The sequence below is a fragment of the Podarcis raffonei genome, chromosome 11 (genome assembly GCF_027172205.1).
Source record: "Podarcis raffonei isolate rPodRaf1 chromosome 11, rPodRaf1.pri, whole genome shotgun sequence".
Classification (NCBI taxonomy): Eukaryota; Metazoa; Chordata; class Lepidosauria; order Squamata; family Lacertidae; genus Podarcis; species Podarcis raffonei.
Genome location: NC_070612.1, coordinates 209147 through 226236, shown reverse-complemented (window position 1 = coordinate 226236; position 17090 = coordinate 209147). Strand labels below are relative to the sequence as shown.

Below are 17090 nucleotides of genomic sequence, written 5' to 3'. Positions count from 1 at the left end.
TACTATCAAAAATGATACAAGGCAGTGTGTGGCTCACATCTGAGCATACTAAAAGTTTCAATGTTAAACGTAGTATATGCTTTAAATATATAACTAATCTACAAAGGTGGATTGGTTAATTCAGGCCAATTTAATGTTTTATTTTTATAAGGAGACGTGAGCGTCTTGTTGCAAGATAGGGAGTGGGTAATGGCAGTGTCTGGTATGCAGATCTGGCCTGTCTCCAAAAGATGTTTCAAAAATAGAGAGATGCCTTTTGTTCCAGTGTGAACAAGTCTAATTGTGTTGCATTAGGGTAACGAATATCAGCCTATTCCATTGCCTCTGAAACCAGCCAATATAGGTGCAAAAAATGTTTGCAGAAGTGGGAATATTTGCTGCAGAAGAAGTGATCATACCACTGTTAAATTAAATCTACATGTAAATGGCCAATTGCCAAGAAGATCCAATGCAGTCACATTTGATTTCAAAAAGGAAAATTCCCCAGAATGAGGAGGCTGGTAAAAAGGAAGTTGAAAGGTGAAGTCAAGAGGGTCAAATCACTCCAAAATGCTTGGGAGTGGTTTTTTTAAAAAGCGCAGTATTAGAAACTCAAGAGGAGTGTGTACCACCGATCAGGGAACATACCACAAAGACCAGTCAAAGAAACTATTAGAGGCAATAAAGCTTCCCTGAAAAAATTGGAACTGTTGTTCAAATGAATAGAGCAGAAAAAGAACACAAAACTCTGGCCAAAAAAGGGCAAGCAGACAGTAAAGGGTGCCTTAAGAAAAATCTTTTGAGGAACATGTTGTTAAAAGCATTAAGACCAACAAGAAGAAGTTCTTTAACAAGCATCCATGTAGAGGTGATCCAGTTGACATCGGGTCCTTGGACTTTCAAAAAGCTTTTGACAAAATCCCTCACCAAAGACTCCTGGGTAAATTTAGCAGCCAAGGAATAGGAAGAGAAATTCTCTTGGGGATCAGAAATTGGTTAGTTGCAGGAAGAACAGTCCAGCTTTTTAACTGGGTCGTTGACCAGACAGAAGGCTTTCCCACACACATTTAATGTTAATCACTCAAAGGCCTGGCTCCTACATATGGATCATGAAGGCACCAGCTGAGCCTCCTTGGGGAGAGCATTCCCCCAAAGGGAGAGCCACTGCAGAAAAGGCCTGTTCTGGTGTTCCCTTCTCTGACCCTCTCGAAGGAGGAGGAGGATGGCAGAGCCTGGGGGGAGAGGCGGCCCTTCAGGTCTTGAGGCTTGTAAGCTGCTTCTTCCTTTCTTTGGTGATCCCTCCTAACTGAGTAAGATTGTCTTCCATGAACATGGTCCTAGCTGCGAGTCTGTGACTGTGGAGGCCAATTCTGGATCCACACGTCCTTCCACAGTGGGGACATAGGTTTCCAGGCAGGAGTTGATCACGGTGAGGGTTTGCCAAGCATGCCTTCCTCTTAGCACCTTTCTCCCTTGAGTCCTGAGTTCGAGTGTCTGCAAAGTCCATGACATCTCAGTTGGTGCGCTAATAGGCCAGTATTTCCCAAGTGTCAGTGTCAAAACAAATTTTTTTCCCCTTCCAGTAGCACCTTAAAGACCAACTAAGTTAATTCTTGGTATGAGCTTTCATGTGCATGCACACTTCTTCAGATACACTGAAACAGAAGTTGCCAGACTGTCAGTGTTTATACTACATGTTTAAAGATTGGCCGTGAGAGCATCTTTAAACCTTTTGTTGCCCACCAGTACAGTGGTACCTCAGGTTAAGTACTTAATTCATTCCAGAGGTCCGTTCTTAACCTGAAACTGTTCTTAACCTGAAGCACCACTTTAGCTAATGGGGCCTCCCGCTGCTGCTGCGCTGCCAGAGCATGATTTCTCTTTCTCATCCTGAAGCAAAGTTCTTAACCCGAGGTACTATTTCTGGATTAGCAGAGTCTGTAACCTGAAGCGTATGTAACCCGAGGTACCACTGTATTTCGCTTTCCATTCTTGAGTTGGGATTAGAGTAGCTGCTTTGGAAGACGAGAATCAGGCACAACATGACCAGTCCCACGAAGTTGATGTCGAAGAACAATTGCTTCGACACCGCTGCTCCTTGCTTCTTCCAGTACACTGGCGTTAGGCTTGTAAGCACCTCTGTCCAGAGGGACATGCAATGGCGTTTGTTTGCGGAATTTGGCCCTGTCCTCAGCTGAGAGGGGCTTTTCCCCTGCCTCCGTCGCCGACGCCTTTCCGTCCCTACCAAACCCGAGCCTTCCCACGCGCTGTTGGCGGCGCTGCTCCGGACTCCCCAAGACGCAGCCAGAACCTCGGAGTCCGCTTCTCTTCCGGCTCCCGGCGCGCCCGGTGAGAGCCTGCTCAGCCTCTGCTCAGCGCACTGCGGCGGGGCAGCCCCGCTCGTTCTCCCGGGCGCCAGCGCGATCCCGCGAGGCTTCGTCGCGCCAGCTGATTGGCCGATGGCGCCGCCACCCAGCGCCGCCGGGGAAAGAGCCCGGCGCCCGCACCCAACATGGCCGCGGCGGCTTCTCCTCGGCTCCGCGCCTGCGCCGCGGGCAGACGGGGCGGGCGGCGCTTTTCCCTCGGCCGGGGGGCGGGTCCGGGGGACCCGGAGGAGGAGGAGGGGAGGTCGCGCTCCCGCCCCTCGGCGCTCCTCCCCCCAGAAGCCAGTCGCGCCCCGCAGGAGCCGCCGCCGCCGCCGCCGCGTCCCCCCAGGTAGGAAGGCGCCCCCGCCTCTTTCCGGGGGGCGAATCTCTTTCCCTAGATCCGGACAGGAGTTGGGGGGCCGAGGAGGAGCAGACCCCCCCCGGGGGTGCCTTCGGGAGCGGGGCGGGCGGGGAGGGAAAAAGAAAAAGTCGAGCGGCGGCGACGGGGCGGGCTCCGGCGGGTCTGGCTCCGCCGTCGGGTCCCTTCCCGCTCCGCGCGACTCCTCCCTCGGCCCGCGGGTGCCCCAGTGCCGCCGCCGCCCCGGCCGCCTCCCGCTCGCGTGCCAGGCGCATCCCGGCCGCCTCTGGGCGCAGCGCGGCTGGGGCAGGGCAGGTCCCACCCTCCTGGCTTCCTGCCCGACGGCTTTCCCGTAGCCTCGGGGCCGGGCCCAGGCGGGCTCCGCCGCCCTCGGAAAGAGCTCTCCGGCGGGGAGGAAGGGTCTCTGCCCCGCGGGGCACGGGCCGTTCCTTGGCGGAGGGCCCCGGCCCCGCCGCGGGAGGGGGGGCGGACGGGGCGGCGCGTGGGCGCGGGGCGAGGCTCCGAGCGGGACCGGGCGGGCGGAGACCGCCTCCCGGAGGGTCTCGGCTTCCTCCTGCTCGGGCCGGTCCCGGCTGCTTGCACGTGACTTCCAGATGTGCGCAAACCTCCCATCCCCGCGGTGGCGACCACCTCGTCGGGGCTCCCTCCCCAGGGAAGCGGGCGGGCGCCTGGGCTTGGGCGCGGCCCTCAAGGGCGCCCCTTGGGCAGGAAGTGAATCAGGCCCGGCCGGGTTCCGCCCCGGCGAGCGGCAGCCTGCTGCCCTGCAGAGTCTCCGGCGGGCGCCGCTTCCCTCCCCGCAGCCGTCGAGGCCCCGCTGCCTGTCGGGCTTTTGCCTTCGGCGGGCTGCGCGCGAAACGGGAGCGCGGAGGCGGAGCGCGTGGCTTGGCGAAGTGCCGCGGCCAGTCCTGCTCCCGCCTTTCCTCCGACGGGGCTGCTTCCCCGACGCTTTGCAGCCGCTTCTGCAAGGCTCTCCCGTTAGGCTTAGTCGCCCCCGACTCGCGGGGCTGCGCGCCAGGCCCTGGACGGTGCGGGTCCCACTTTGGCGACCCTTGGCCGGCGCTTCCAGGGCAGAGCTGCCCTCCTTTTCCTGGGCGTGGGGCGCCTTCCTGGCATTCCGGACAGACGTGGAAGTCCTTCTGTTTCTCTAGCCTTCAGGCCGGACTTTCTGCCCCTATTTGTTCCTTGCACGTTCAGAGATCCGCACTCAGCTGCCGGAGCCCTTTCCACTCACTCTTAGTAGCCCCTCGCACTGAGCCACGACGAGCTACTTATTCCCCGGGCAAGGTCTGCAGGGGAAATCGGAGCTCCCCCAGCCCCAGAAAGCTCCCTGCCAACTGGCATCGGAAGAACAGCCACCAGCAGTTTGCCATCTTTCTTTACTGCAAGGAAACAGATTAAAAGTTGGTTCCCGTTTGCTCCTTTCTTAATGGAGTAAAGTTGTAGCTGTTTGTTTCTTGCTCTGTGTTGATGCCCCTCTGTTTTTCCGGCCTGCTCTCTGCCTGATGCTAGTTGCTAAATTAATCATTTCCTCATTTGTAGTGCGGTTGTCATTTCTCCATTTTTGTCTTTGGGGAGCTCAAGCTGCAGCAGCCTCTCTTTGCTGGGACCCTCACAGCTGCCCACCTGAGCAGCCTGGAGTTGTCCCCCTCCCCACCTGGGCTCTGTGCCCTCCTTGCTCCCTCCAGAGCGGAGCCTGCTGATCCCCTAAGCTGTTTGTGACATGTGTCCTGCGCAGGCTGGCTGGTGCCCTGATCCCAGAACAAGGTGGCGATTGTACCCAGAGGCGGAGGCCCCGTGGGGTGTAAGATGCAGGCAGACGCCCCCCCTCACTGCTCCATTTAAAGGGCAGCCTGGCTGCAGAGAATAGGGCTCTCTGTCTCTCTCGCCCCTGAGCTTGCCCCATGGAGACCCTGAGGCAGGTTGGGGCTGGGTGGGCACAGCAGCAGAGGGGGCCCCTGGGGCCCTTGCTCCTTGGCTGGGCTCGGCCCTCGTGTGGTGAGGACCTTCTGGGCTTCTGCTTCAGAGCAGGCTGGCCTGGCACCACCTGCGCTTTCAGTGGCAGGAGACCATGGGTGGCAAGTGATGGCGAGGTCTAAAGGGCCAGCTGGAAAGGGACCCACGGTGTGTAGGGCAGAATCATGGCCCCTGGGCTGCGCCCCTCACAAGCCTAGTGGGAATGCATCCAGCCTGTGAAGGGTGAGGACCCAGGATGGTGTTTCCTGCTTGGCAGGGGGTTGGACTCCATGGCCCTTGTGGTCTCTTCCAATTCTATGATTCTATGACATTTTGTGTTTCTGGGGTGGGGGGGTGGGGAGAGACTTGTGGCCTGGGGGGGGCGACCTTCAGAGAGCAGAGATTGTTGTGGGCCTGGCAGGGAGCAGGAGAAGTGTCTGGGCCCGGTTCTTTGATTTGCCTGAGGGTGTTGTGTGTGGAAATGCCAATATTGATATGAGTGCAACTTCCTCCCTAGAAAATCGATTTGTGCCTATGAAGCCCCCTTGAGAATGATGGTCCTGCTTTTGCACCATGTGCCACCTCTTCAGGGCAGGTTTTGCACGGAGTCACGGGCATGGGGGCCCCTCTTTCCGTGGTCCTCTGCATTGGCTGCCTGGAGGAGGCTGGAAGGCTGTGGGGCTCCTGCCTCTGTGGCTGGCCGGCTACAAATTCCATATTTGGTAGCAGTCATTGTTTACGCCTAGGATTGCAAGGGGGGGGGCGCGGAGGGTGAATGTTTTCAGGCTGCAGAGCTTCCCTCTCCCTGCTGGAATCTGCTCTTTGCCTGGAAGGGCTGCGATGAGGCTGGATAAGAAGGCGACTGGCTGCAGGTCTCATCTGTGGAACCTGCTATAGGGTTTTTCAAAGGGGGGCGGGAATCAGCAGTTTGCCAAGAGATTTCCCAAGTGCTTGACACTTTTTCCTGCCCACTCTGCCCCCTTCCTGTGCTCCTGCCAAACTCAGAAGCAGGTGGGCTTTGTGGCAGGTGGGTGAGGGGGCTCTTGCTTGGCGGCTTGCCCTCTGGGAACCCCCTCCTCTGACTTCCTGGCTACCTGTCCCTGCTCCCCTGGTTCCCTTTTCCCACGCTCAGAAACAGCAGACTATGATTATTTTAAGAAATGAAAAAAATACTTGTGTGATGACGTTTTATTACAGTGAGTCTTGGGACACTGCAGAAGAGGCTTCTCGGCTTGGCTTCACTTCCTTCCCTTTGAAAAGATTTGACACACATTTTTCACGGTTCATCTTCAGGTTGTGGCGCTTGAGTCGACTGGGAGAGTCTGCCCCAGCTCTGAGGATTGTGCAGTGCGGTTGTGGTGCCCAGTTAATTCCGGGGAGTTTGCTCCCAAGTGTAGTGACCGTGTTTAGGGTGGCAGCCCTGGTCTTTCTGAGCATTTGCCCAAGCCTCTTCCCCGTCTGCTCTTTGCCCTGAATTAAAGGGCTGCAGAAGTTCCTTCCGATGCCTTTTGCAGAAATGGACTGTCTGAGCAGACAAGCAGGAGAAGTGAGTCTTCAGGGGAAAGAGTTTTGGAGATCCTGTTTCTGAGAGTCAGGAATCTCCCAGCAATCTTTTCCAGCCGTCCAGGCTGAGCCTCCTCTCCTCGTGCCTGCCAGGCGGGCAGATGAGGTGTTGCGGGGGGGGGCAGGTCCAGTGGCTTCTTCCAGCAGGTGCCAAGCTGTACCCCCCCATCCTGCCCCCCATGCCTCTCTCTTTCCTTCTCTCCCTCTTTGGGAAGTTAGGTGGGCAGCTCCTTGAAGCCCCCACAGCCCTTTAGTGAAGAGGGCTGGGGTTCAGGCCAGGCCCCGGCATCATCTCCGCCAGGGGTTATAAATTAAAAACCACAGACTGTATTCAGAGGAGACCCATGAAATGAAGAAACTCTTCATTTTGGTAGGTCTGCTCTGAGGCTCTGTCTAAAGCTGTATTATACCACATTAAACAGTCCTGTCCCCAATGGAACCCGGGAACTGTAGTATTTTTAGAAATCTTATTTATTAATTTTTCTGGGGGATAAAGAAAACTTTACACATTTTAACATAAACCCTAAGTTACTTTATTGACTTCCCATCCTCCTCTTCCATGGTTTCCATATTTACCCTTAAATGTTGCATATTTCCTTTATTTAATACACCCAATTTAACCTATTTGTCTTAATAATTCATGCTGTTGCTCATATTTCAAGTCCTGCTCGCTTTTTCATTTTGCTATAGCAGTTCTTTAAATGCTCAGTAAAAAGTTTCCAGTCCTCAGTAATTTTTTTCATCATTTTGGTCTCTGATCTTTGCTGTTCATCTGGCCAGTTCTGCATCATTTCCAAAAGCCAACCTTCCTTTCTTGGAGCCTCTCCTTCTTTCCACCTTCGGCCACATTGCGTGGTTGTCGCTGTATACATAAAGAAGTTAACCAACTCTTTTGGAACATTATTATCTATAAGGGTGCTGAGAGTCGTTAGTAAACCCCTAATTCCCATATAGAGCTACAATTCCCGTTCCAATTGTGCAGATAAAATATAACGGATGGCATTCTATTGGATGGGGTGTTGGTGTGTGAAAACAGTCGCGATCCAAGGATCCCCAGGCATACACCTCCAGGTGGTGGAGACGTCAGGCGCCCTCCCAGCACCCGGGCATCTTCACTTGGTGGCAAGAAGTCGAAAGCCAGGTGCGAAATGTTCCTGGCGCCTGGCTAATTTCAAACACTGCTTTGAGAACTGCCGGTCGGTCTACAGGTATTTTATATAAAATGTCATCATAGTAATTAGCGTTCAGGGGCATGTTTGATTGTTGGAATCCCTTAGCACAGGGAAGCAGCCTCCTCCCATGCCAAGCTGCCCTGGGAGCTTTCGAAGAGAGGGCCGCCCCATCCGACAGAACTGACCCCTTGGAAAGCTCTTTCTGCTTCCTTGGCATCCAAGGAAAAGGAGGCAGGAGAGGGCTGAGAGTCATGTGCGTACTGATGGCATCAGTGTTAGAAACGGGGGTAGAAAAGCTGATGGCCAAATGGCTCCTGGAACCCAGGTTATGGGCGCAGAAGCAGAAAGTGAGTCACCATGTTGTCCTTTTTGCAAGGGTGACTCGCTCTTTGGTGGGGGAAGCGGCGCTTGGCTGTACAGTAAGGATCCTCCTCCGGAGTTGGGTGGGGAGGCCTTTCTCCTTCGGCGCCCTCAGCTCCAGCCTGGTGACTCGCAGGGCGGCTGGGGAAGCAGCTCTTCCCTGCACAGGCAGCAGTGATCCTTCATCCTCTGGAGCAGGGTGGATAAAAAAATCAATGATTTTTTCAAATAAATAAATAAATAAATTTAAAAAAAAATTAAATTGGATTTTTTAAATGTAAATTGGATTTTTTTTATTTAAATCAGATTTTTAAAATAAAATGCTTTTGGAGGAAAAATCTTTCTAAAGATAATTTCCCATTTAAGTTACATTATAGTCAAAAGGCTATTCATCGAGAAATAAGGATTTGTTTTAAATCTTTCATTTGTGCTAAAACTCACTCTAAGTTTTTTTTTAATTGTTTAACCACATCAGTTAACAAACATGGATACATATGCTATAATGTTATTGTTTTAGTTAAATAAATTGTTTAAATTGTTATTAAGGAAATGATTATTTTTCTCCTTCCAATAAAGTACAGCAGAAAAGTTGCCCAAATATAAGCAAAAATTTCATAATTACCTGTCTTTGTGTTTCTAATAGTATAACCAAATCAGCAATTTTTGATATAACTGTACAAACTATTCTGAAATGTTATTATTCCAAAAATGAAACCTTCATCTGGTTGTAAATATTAAGATTATACCAGCAAGCATGAGTTTTTCTGTAAAAAAATGATTTTAATCAAGCCTTACTGACTAGTGATTTAAATCGTGATTTAAACCAATTTGATTTAAATCAATCCACCCTGCTCTGGAGTTGGGGGCGGGGAGCCTTTCTCCTCCCATGCTCTCAGCAGCTGCTGCAGCAATTTTATTCTTGACTCCCAGTCCCAAGCTTCTCAAAGTGCTCGCATTCTGACAATCCCCAGTCGCAAAAGGCACCTGGCTAATTTTGAACCCTGACTGGCATCCCTGGAGAATGTCTCCCTGGTGTTCTACAGAGAGGAGAAAGGATGGATTGGAACCCTGTAGGGCAGCGGGCAGCGGGTCAAGCATCCATCAGGCAGGCTGGCAGCCTCCGCAAGGCTCTGCCTCCAGTCCCCATCCTGAACAGTCTAGAGCCACTGGCGTCAAAAGCCACGGAGAGATCCAGAAGAACCAACCGTCCAGTTCTGAGCAAAGGCATCCAAAACTCCTTTCCAAAGCCAGGTCTGACTTTGGATAAGTTGGATCCCAAATTCTCTAGAAAGCCGAGAGTTGAGTTGTCACAACCTGCTCAGATAATTTGCTAGGAAATGGCAGTGCTGAAGACCAAGACCGACTAATAATTATCCAGGAGGGCAGCAAGTCCAGTCAGGATCGCTTGGGCGGACGTCTCATGCCTGCTTCCTTTGCAAGAAATGGTACCATTTAATTTTTAAATAGGTCCTGGCAGCTTCTGCCGCCCCAGGCTGATCGGCCTTGTGGTTTTCACCAACCAGGTCAGGCAGGACTCAAGGCTGGTCTGAAACCTTGGAGCAACTGACTGACACCCGCAGGCTGCATGAGCTGAACTCTCTTCCTCTAAAGAGGATCACTGCTGATCCCATTCCTCCGAATCTGGGGCTTAAATTCAAGCTACTTTGCCAGCCGAGCATGGTGCAAACTGGCCGCAGGAGCCCCCTGGAGATCCTGGCTCTCAGAACCAATAAATTCCTCCCTGGTGTGGGTGTGGCCAGAGTTATGCCCTGCAAGTGCTGCTCACTTCCCTCCCCCTCCCATCAAGCAAGGGCCGGGGGGGTGTGGTGTGACACCACCTGCCCATGCAGAAAGGCCCCCCTGGCCAGCCCTGCCCTCAGGTAAATGGAGACGGGGATTTCTCTGCTGCCTTCGTTGCCATGGAGGATTCTCTGACATGGGCTCTAGACAATACTGGGACTTACAGGCGGCTGATGCTTGGTTGTGATTGGTTGCTGGGCTACTCAGGATCCACTGATGGCAGCGATGGGGGTGGAAGAGAAGGCGGTGGCTGCCTGGGGTGCCCATACATGCATGTTTGAGTTCCCTTGAGTCGCCTGTGCCAGCGCATGGCTCGTCCCAACCCAGAATGATGGATCTTGGCTCTCTTTGTGCTCCTCCTTGCCTTCTCAACTCAGTTGTGGTCTTTCATTGATAGGCATTCGCTGTGGTTCCTGTGTTGCCAGGGTTAGGCTAGATGACCTTCAGGAGTCCTTCCAACCCTCTAATTCATGTGTGAGTTGCAAGAGCATGGCGGTGTGCTGCTCGGGTCCCAAGGAGGAGCCGGTGGAGCAAGGCAGGTTGGCTGCTGCAGCACCAAGGAGAGCTCCCAGGGAGCAACTTGCTCCTAAGAGGGCAGGAGTGGGGCCCGGTTGAACCTCCACCTGCAAATCGGCCTCTCCCAGGCTCTTGGACCAGGCCAATGACCCCTCTGGTCTTGCGTCATTCAAATGGTGTGCGTGCATGCAATTATGTGGGGTGGGGCTTCCCTGGGCCCCCCAATATTCTATTCAAGTTGGCACCCCTGTCGGGGAGGTGCTTCATTGGTGCAGTGTGTGGATCTTGGGGTGCAGATGCCTCTTCCGCTGAGGCCCAGTGGCCTTGTAGGTCCTCGGGGTTGCATTCTGCTTCTTGAGAAGTCTTGAGTCAGGCCTGGGAGGCGTCCAGCATTTCCTTGTGCCCGATGGGTTGGGCGCAGTCCCTTGTGTGATCATGTGCTGCGTGATGTGACGGAGGTGGAGGAGGGCCCCGGGGTTGACATTTTGCTGGGCACCCAAGTAGGGAAGGCTTTCACCAGCTATTTCCACCAGCGTTCAAAATTAGCCAGGCGCCAGGTGCATTTTTTGTCTGGCGCTGGTCCCATTGTGACCACAGGGAGATCTCTGGATGCCAGGCTGGTGACTAAGGAAAACAAAAGGTCCCTTAGAGAAGGATCTCCTTGAAGCTTGAATTAGTTTTATTCTGGAATGTTTTATCTGATATTTTAATGTGCTGTAAAATGGCTTTGAGATTTGTTCTTTAAAATATAAAGTGGCATAGAAATGGTAGTAGTAGTAGTAGTAATATAATTGCTCTAGTCCATGGGGTCACGAAGAGTCGGACACGACTAAACGGCTAAACAACAACAACAACAATATCCCATGGGGGGGGGGGACAGAACCTATACATTCCATTGTACCGACAGCAGCCTAGGTTTAAGCTGCCATTTGGCAATGAGATTATATATCTGAGCTTCTGCCACTGGTTTCCACCCCCCAGTACAGTAAGTTTGCTGACTCTTTTTCCACTGAGTTTTCCTTTTGGGGCTGCAGCTTGACTAGAGCTGGAGCAAAGAGGACTAGGGGTTTTGAAAAGTATTTTTGGGTCTCTTTGTTGGAGAAGCCTGTGACTTGGCTGAGAGCAGCATTGGAAGTGGGGTGGGGGGTGGGGAGCTGAGCTGTTCCCTCCCAGCCTGAAGTTCCTCTTCCTGCTCTTTCTGGCCCAAGTGGGGGTGGGGAGCGGAAACAGGGACCTCAAGGGGGGCTGGGCTGGGGGTGGGGAGGATGCCGGCCGAGCCGCCTTGCCCTGCGCCCTCTCTGCGGGCCGGTGGGCTGTGTGCAGAATTGCCGGTCCCCAAAGGCTCCCGTCAGGCCTGAGTGCTGAGTGTTTTGCACGAGAAATCCCGGCGTGCGCGTGTGAGAGATTGTGAGCATGTGTGAACGTGTGTGCATGCAGTTCTGGCAGGAACTTGGCCCCTGCTGGTGAGCTGGTGAGGCCAGAGAGATTGCACAAGACCCATCCATACATTGGCCAAAGCAGGGAGGGGGGCTGGCTGTGTGGCTGCCTCCCCCACCTCCCCAGAGGCCTGCAGAGCCGCTTGCCGAGCTGAGTGCTAACCACGCTGCTTTGCACAACTTCCTGTGCAGAGAGAGCAGGCCTTGCAGAGGTTTCTCCCCCCCCCCGCAGCTGTGAGGGGGAGGCTTGCAAGCCCCCCCTCCTCTTCCTCTTCCTCTGCAGGCCTGGCAGCTCAGGGCCGACTCTCCAAATGCACCCAGCTGGGCCCAGAGCGCTCTTGGCACAAACTGGGAGCATTAAGAGGGACGGGAAGAAGGTGGTCTTCAGTCCAGGCTTACCTCTGCTGCGGACCTTCACTGCCCCCCCCTGCCAGCTGTGGGGAGCTCACTTGGGGTCTCAGATGGTTCTCCCACTCCAGACACTCTGACCTTGCAGGGTGAGAACCAAACTGAAAAGTCCCTGGAGAGCAGTGGCCTCTAAACCCCTGGGGACGGGGTTGCTCTTTCCCTTTGCATCATTTTCCCTTACAAAGCTTGTGCTTGACCCTCTTGGAAAACAGCTTCAAAGGGATGGTTTGCCCCACCAGGGAATTGACACCAGGGAGGAAACAGCAACCCAAACCAGCCCCCCCCCCGAAAGCCATTGGAAGAGACAGGACAGCAGCCCCTCCTCCCTCTGCCCCCCCCCGCTGGATCAGGCCAAGGCTCAGCTAGCCCATCATCCTGTTCTCACCGGCCGCCCAGGTGCCCCAGTGGGGAAGCTGCAATCCCAGCATCTGGAGACACAGCAGAGCTCTTGCGGTCCCTAGCTGTGGGTCGCATTCTGCTCCAGGCATGTGTCTGATCCCTTTTCAAGACTAGCCTAGCTGGTGGCCACTTTCAATCCCAATTGCTTGTAAAATGCTCTTCTATTAAAAAACAAAACAAAACACTTATTGGGGCAGTTTACAGAGGATGCTAAAAATGATTATGACGTCCCAGAAACAGTTTAAGATGAAAAGGCCAGAGCGCAGGAGGTGATGCGATTGACAGAGCATCAAGTTCCCCTCCTGGCAATTGGCAGGTGTGCTGGCAGCCCCCTTGCTATGGGGAGGGCAGGCTCTGAGCAGCGTTTGAAATTAGCTGGGCTCCAGGCGCGTTTCACGACAGACAACTGGCCTTTTGCGAGAAAGTGGCAATGTCTGGTCTCCAGGTTTGGCACCTGACACCTCCATCTATCTGGCAGGCTGGCATGGCTGCGATGCCCCACCAGTCAGCTGATCTGCAGGGCAGCGCAGCACCAAAAACTCAAGGCACACAAACCATTTGCTATGCAAAATCTGCCTAGACCTATTGTTCTGGAAACTATCATCTAGACTGAAGGTGCCACCTGGCTCCTAGATGTTATATCTCAGTTTCTAACACTGGCGCTGAGACTTGGGTGTGGGGCAGAGAAGACCCTCCCACTCCTCCATGGGGGGGGGTCCTCCCAAGCAGCGTTAGAAACTGGGATAGAAAAGCTAGGAGCCAAATGGCTTCTGGGACCTGGGTTGTGGGTGCCAAAACATAATGTCTAGTCGTCACTGGGGGGAGCAGCACTTTTTATTTATTATTTTAATAAGCATGAATATATATATTTAATATGCTTTATTAATTCCAAAAAGAAAACAGTCAATAAAAAACTGATACACATTACCAACACATATAATACTTTCAACATAGCATGAATTAATACACAATTCACATAAGTGACACATTTTTATCAGAAATTGTTAATATATGTTTAATTTGGTGTTTACCACAGAAATATTGGTACCGTACTTCAGATTTCAAAACACTTATTCTTAACATATTGTCTGTCCTTAAAATATCCATTGAGGCTTCAAATCATGTACATTTCAGTAATCCTTGAGTGTCAGCCAGGCGCAAAAAATGGCACCCAGACTTTTTGAGATGCTCACAAATGGAGACTCTTTCGGCGCAAAATGCACCTGGCTCCCTGCTAATTTTGAGCCCTGCTCCCAAGCAGAACCCGCGAACGCTTGGCTTTCTCAGCGATCCTGAGCCCTGCAGAGCTTGGAAGGGGGACTTCCCAACTCTGGCAAAAGGATGGGGGCTGGTTGAGAAGGACGGGGGGCCCTTGTCTTCTGCCCTGGGGTCAAGGCCTTCCCTCGGAGGCCTGGGAGGAGGAGTGGCTGGGTACCCTGGGGGCACATGGAGGCCAGCTTGCGAAGGGGCCAACCCACTTGACCTTGGGGTGCTACAGAGGTGCGGGATCTTGGCTGCACAGCTCTGTCCCTTCAGGGACTCCTTCGCAGAATGATAGTGTTGTAGAGTCAGGAGGGACCTGGTGGGGCATCTAGTCCAGCCCCCTGCAATCCTGCGCTGCTTCTCTGTGGCTTCCCCCAGAGTGATGGGTTTCTTTCTGTGGGAGCTGCTCCTTCTCTTTCAGTGTACAGAGTCTTCCCCCCCCCACACTCCTGATCTCCTTTCAGGGGTTCACCATCTGGTGTGGGGCCTGTGGAGGCTCCCATTCTCATCCGGCCCCCCCTTGTGGCTCCTCGGACCTGCTCAGGGCCCCCCTGCTCCCACCCTGCTCTCTGCTGGCCCCTCCGTATGAGGAAGAGCCTTGCAGCAGGATTGGACCTCTGGCCAGCACCCACCTGCCCCCCCTGACCTGCCAGGAGCCTTGTGGGGAGGAAGCCCACAAGCAGAGCCCAAAGGCCCGATCCTCCTCCGGCTCCTGGGGGCCAGACCTTTGTTGCTGGGCTGTTGGAGGTGGCAGGAATCGCCCCACCAGGACCAGCGGCCGGCCGTGGGGAGCCCTTTTCCCCCTCAGTGCCTTTGCCTCGTCCCCACTTGCACCTTCTGGGCGCAGATTCTGGGCGCCTCTCCTGGGATGGGCTCCAGAGCTCTGCTTTGCTGGCTGACTCTTCCTCCTGAGGAGTCCTTTTGGCTGGTCCTGGATCCGTCCGGCTGCTGCCTTGCAGGATGAGAAGCCAAAGCCTTGACTCAGGCCTGCATTCTTGGGTGACACCTTAGACAGCGTGGAGCTGGCTCCCCTCGGCAGCTGCCTGTCAGCAAGGACGTGTTTTTTCCTGTTTGGGGGACTCGCCTGGCCGCCAGCCCCCCCCCCGCTGTCTCTCGCAAGATCCTCTCTGCTTCACCTTGCAGCATCTGCAGGCGAAGCTTCAAGGCATGGGGGGGGGGAGCGTGCCTGGTATTTCTCCCTGCGCATCTTCCATCTCTGCTGGGGCCCTGAGAGCAGGAGGGCTATCCTTGGTGCCTGGGGACTGGGAGCAGCAATCCTAGCATTGAGCAGGCCGGTCTTTTGAGGAGCCCAGCCCCTCACAGCGTTCCCTCTGGGGCATCTTGTCAAGGGGCCTCTGGTAGCTCACAGCTGAGGGGGGCAGTTGGGAGAGCATCTGCCTGGTGCTGCCCCCTCCATGTTTAGCTGCTGCCTGGCACCCCCTTGGGCTGCCTCCCCCCTGGACCTTCCTGTCTTGAGATTCTGGGTGGTCTGAGCATGGGCACTGACACCCGTGGGCATGACTGGGGAGGCACCAACTCCCCTCTGCCTCCCGGGATCTGCACGACCTTTGACACGGCAGCCCCAGGCCTCTCCTCTCTGCCTTGCGTGTGTCAGAAGACAACTTATCTTGTAGATGCAAGAAGCTCTGGTGGCCGCGAAGGAAGAGCTTTGGCAAGAGACCAGTCGCCAGGCGGGGATTAGCAGAAGGAGCCTGGGAGAACCGTTGGGCAGATGCACAGCTTAAACTAATGCCAGTTGGAAGTGCTAGTTGCAAACAGAGCCTCTGTGACCAGCGGGGGGGGGGACACCCTACCTGCCAGGAGCAGGTGCTGGCAGCCAAATAGCCAGGGTTGGATCCTGAGCTCCCCAGGAGAGGCTGCTGTGGGAAGCTGGACAGGGCTGGCCTGGATGGGCCTTGGACAGGGATGATGGATATGCAGGCGCCTGAAGTTCAGCTGCCTCTTTCCTTGTGGGCTTCCGTCCTTCCTTCTTCTTCCACACAATCTGGCTGACCTGCCTGGCCAGAGGGTCTTCATGCAGCGGGGGACCCTGGCTCTGGATTTACCAAATTGGGTGGGGTGGGGTGGACTCCCAGGACCCTTTCAGCTCCATGATGCTGCCCACATGTGATCTCCTTCCTCTTGTGAAAGGCTGGTTTTCCTGCTGGCTCTTGACACGGATCCCATCCCTCCGGAGGCGGCATGTGCTGAGTAATGCCCCTAATTGGAGGCGGCTGGAAGAGGCATCGTGCGCTGGCTGCGGGATACACAAACTGCCTCTTTCTGGGCTTGGGCAGCTCGGCTGGCAGACTTCCTGGGCAAAAGGGCAGCGGCTGATCCGGTTGCCGGCCCAGACTCCCCATTGGCTACAGAGCCAGGGCGAGCGTGGGGAGAAAGTCAGGGGGTGGCAGGAGGTCTGTGCAGAGGGGCGCAAGCGTTGCTTTGTGCCTGGAATGGTGCTGCTTCTCCCCGTTTCCTTGGTGGAAGGAGGGTTGGTGGCACGCGTGGGTGGGGTGTTGGTGCCTTTGTGCCGCACGTGCCGCCCTCTGCCAGGGTGCTTCTGACATTCCTTGGCCTGTGGGGGGGGCAAACCCTCCCCTTGCCCGATGGGCTCTGTCAGCCAATGGGGAGCCTGGGCCTCTGCAGGCGCTGCATTGCTGAGTTGCTCAAGAATGCAGGCCTGGAATGTTTCTGTGGAGCGGGGGGGGGGGGGAGGGCTCCTCATCCGCCTCCTGCCTCCTCCTCCTGGGCCACGTACAGCTTCTGCTTCTGGCGCTCTGCCTCCCCTCCACCCTGGGGCCAGTGCGGAGCGGGCGCTGGCTCCCAGGAGCAGCCCCTGCCTGGCTGGGGGCCCTGCAGTGCTCCTGCTGCCTTTCTCGTGCTTCCGCTGCCGCTTCAGAATTGTTTCCCTTTGCTCTCCCTTCTTGCAAAATCCCACCCACCGCCCACTCCCTGCGCCTGCAACACTGTGGGTGAGGCTGGAGCTTGCCTGGTGACTCGCCGTCGGGGCAACCAGCCTCCCAGAATGGCTAGCAAGTTCTTGGTCCCCAAACCCCACAGTCAGCACAGCAGCAGACGGAAAGCGGAAGCCGCAAAAGGAGCCTCTGGCAAACTCTTTCTGAGTCCGTCCCCTTGATGAGAAGGAAGAAGAGGAGCCCTGCATTTTCTTTGAGCCATAGCTGGCATGTGTGAGGAGCTGGAGTCACATTGGGAGCTTGCATCCCTTGCCTGGACCCCCTCTGTGGGTGCTCCCACAGTCTCCCAACCACATGGGACAAACATGGCACCCAGTTTTGAAGGACCCTTCCCTTCCTGGAGACTCCCTCTGTGCTCCTGGCCTTGTCCCAGGGCCATGGCAGGCTGGACTCTGAGCCTCCGGGGTCACTGGCAGGACCTTTTCCTGCCCCTGAGCTCAGTTCCTGGCAGAGGATGAGAGCCATGCAGGGGGCAGGGCGGAACTGGCCCAGGGCGGAAGAGGCTCAGGCCAGGGGAGAGC

General features: G+C 54.9%; 1 protein-coding gene across 2 annotated transcripts in view; it reads left to right on the top strand.

Moving 5' to 3' along the window:
• The first annotated feature begins 2588 nt into the window (after positions 1 to 2588).
• Positions 2589 to 17090, top strand: part of TLN1 (talin 1) — a 51617-nt gene continuing 37115 nt past the window's right edge. The window contains exon 1 of one of the 2 annotated variants that reach the window (XM_053407741.1): positions 2589 to 2691. The gene's annotated coding sequence lies outside the window, so the exon portion shown is untranslated. Of the gene's footprint in view, positions 2695 to 17090 lie in introns of both variants that reach the window. The other variant, XM_053407740.1, reaches the window with a different exon arrangement.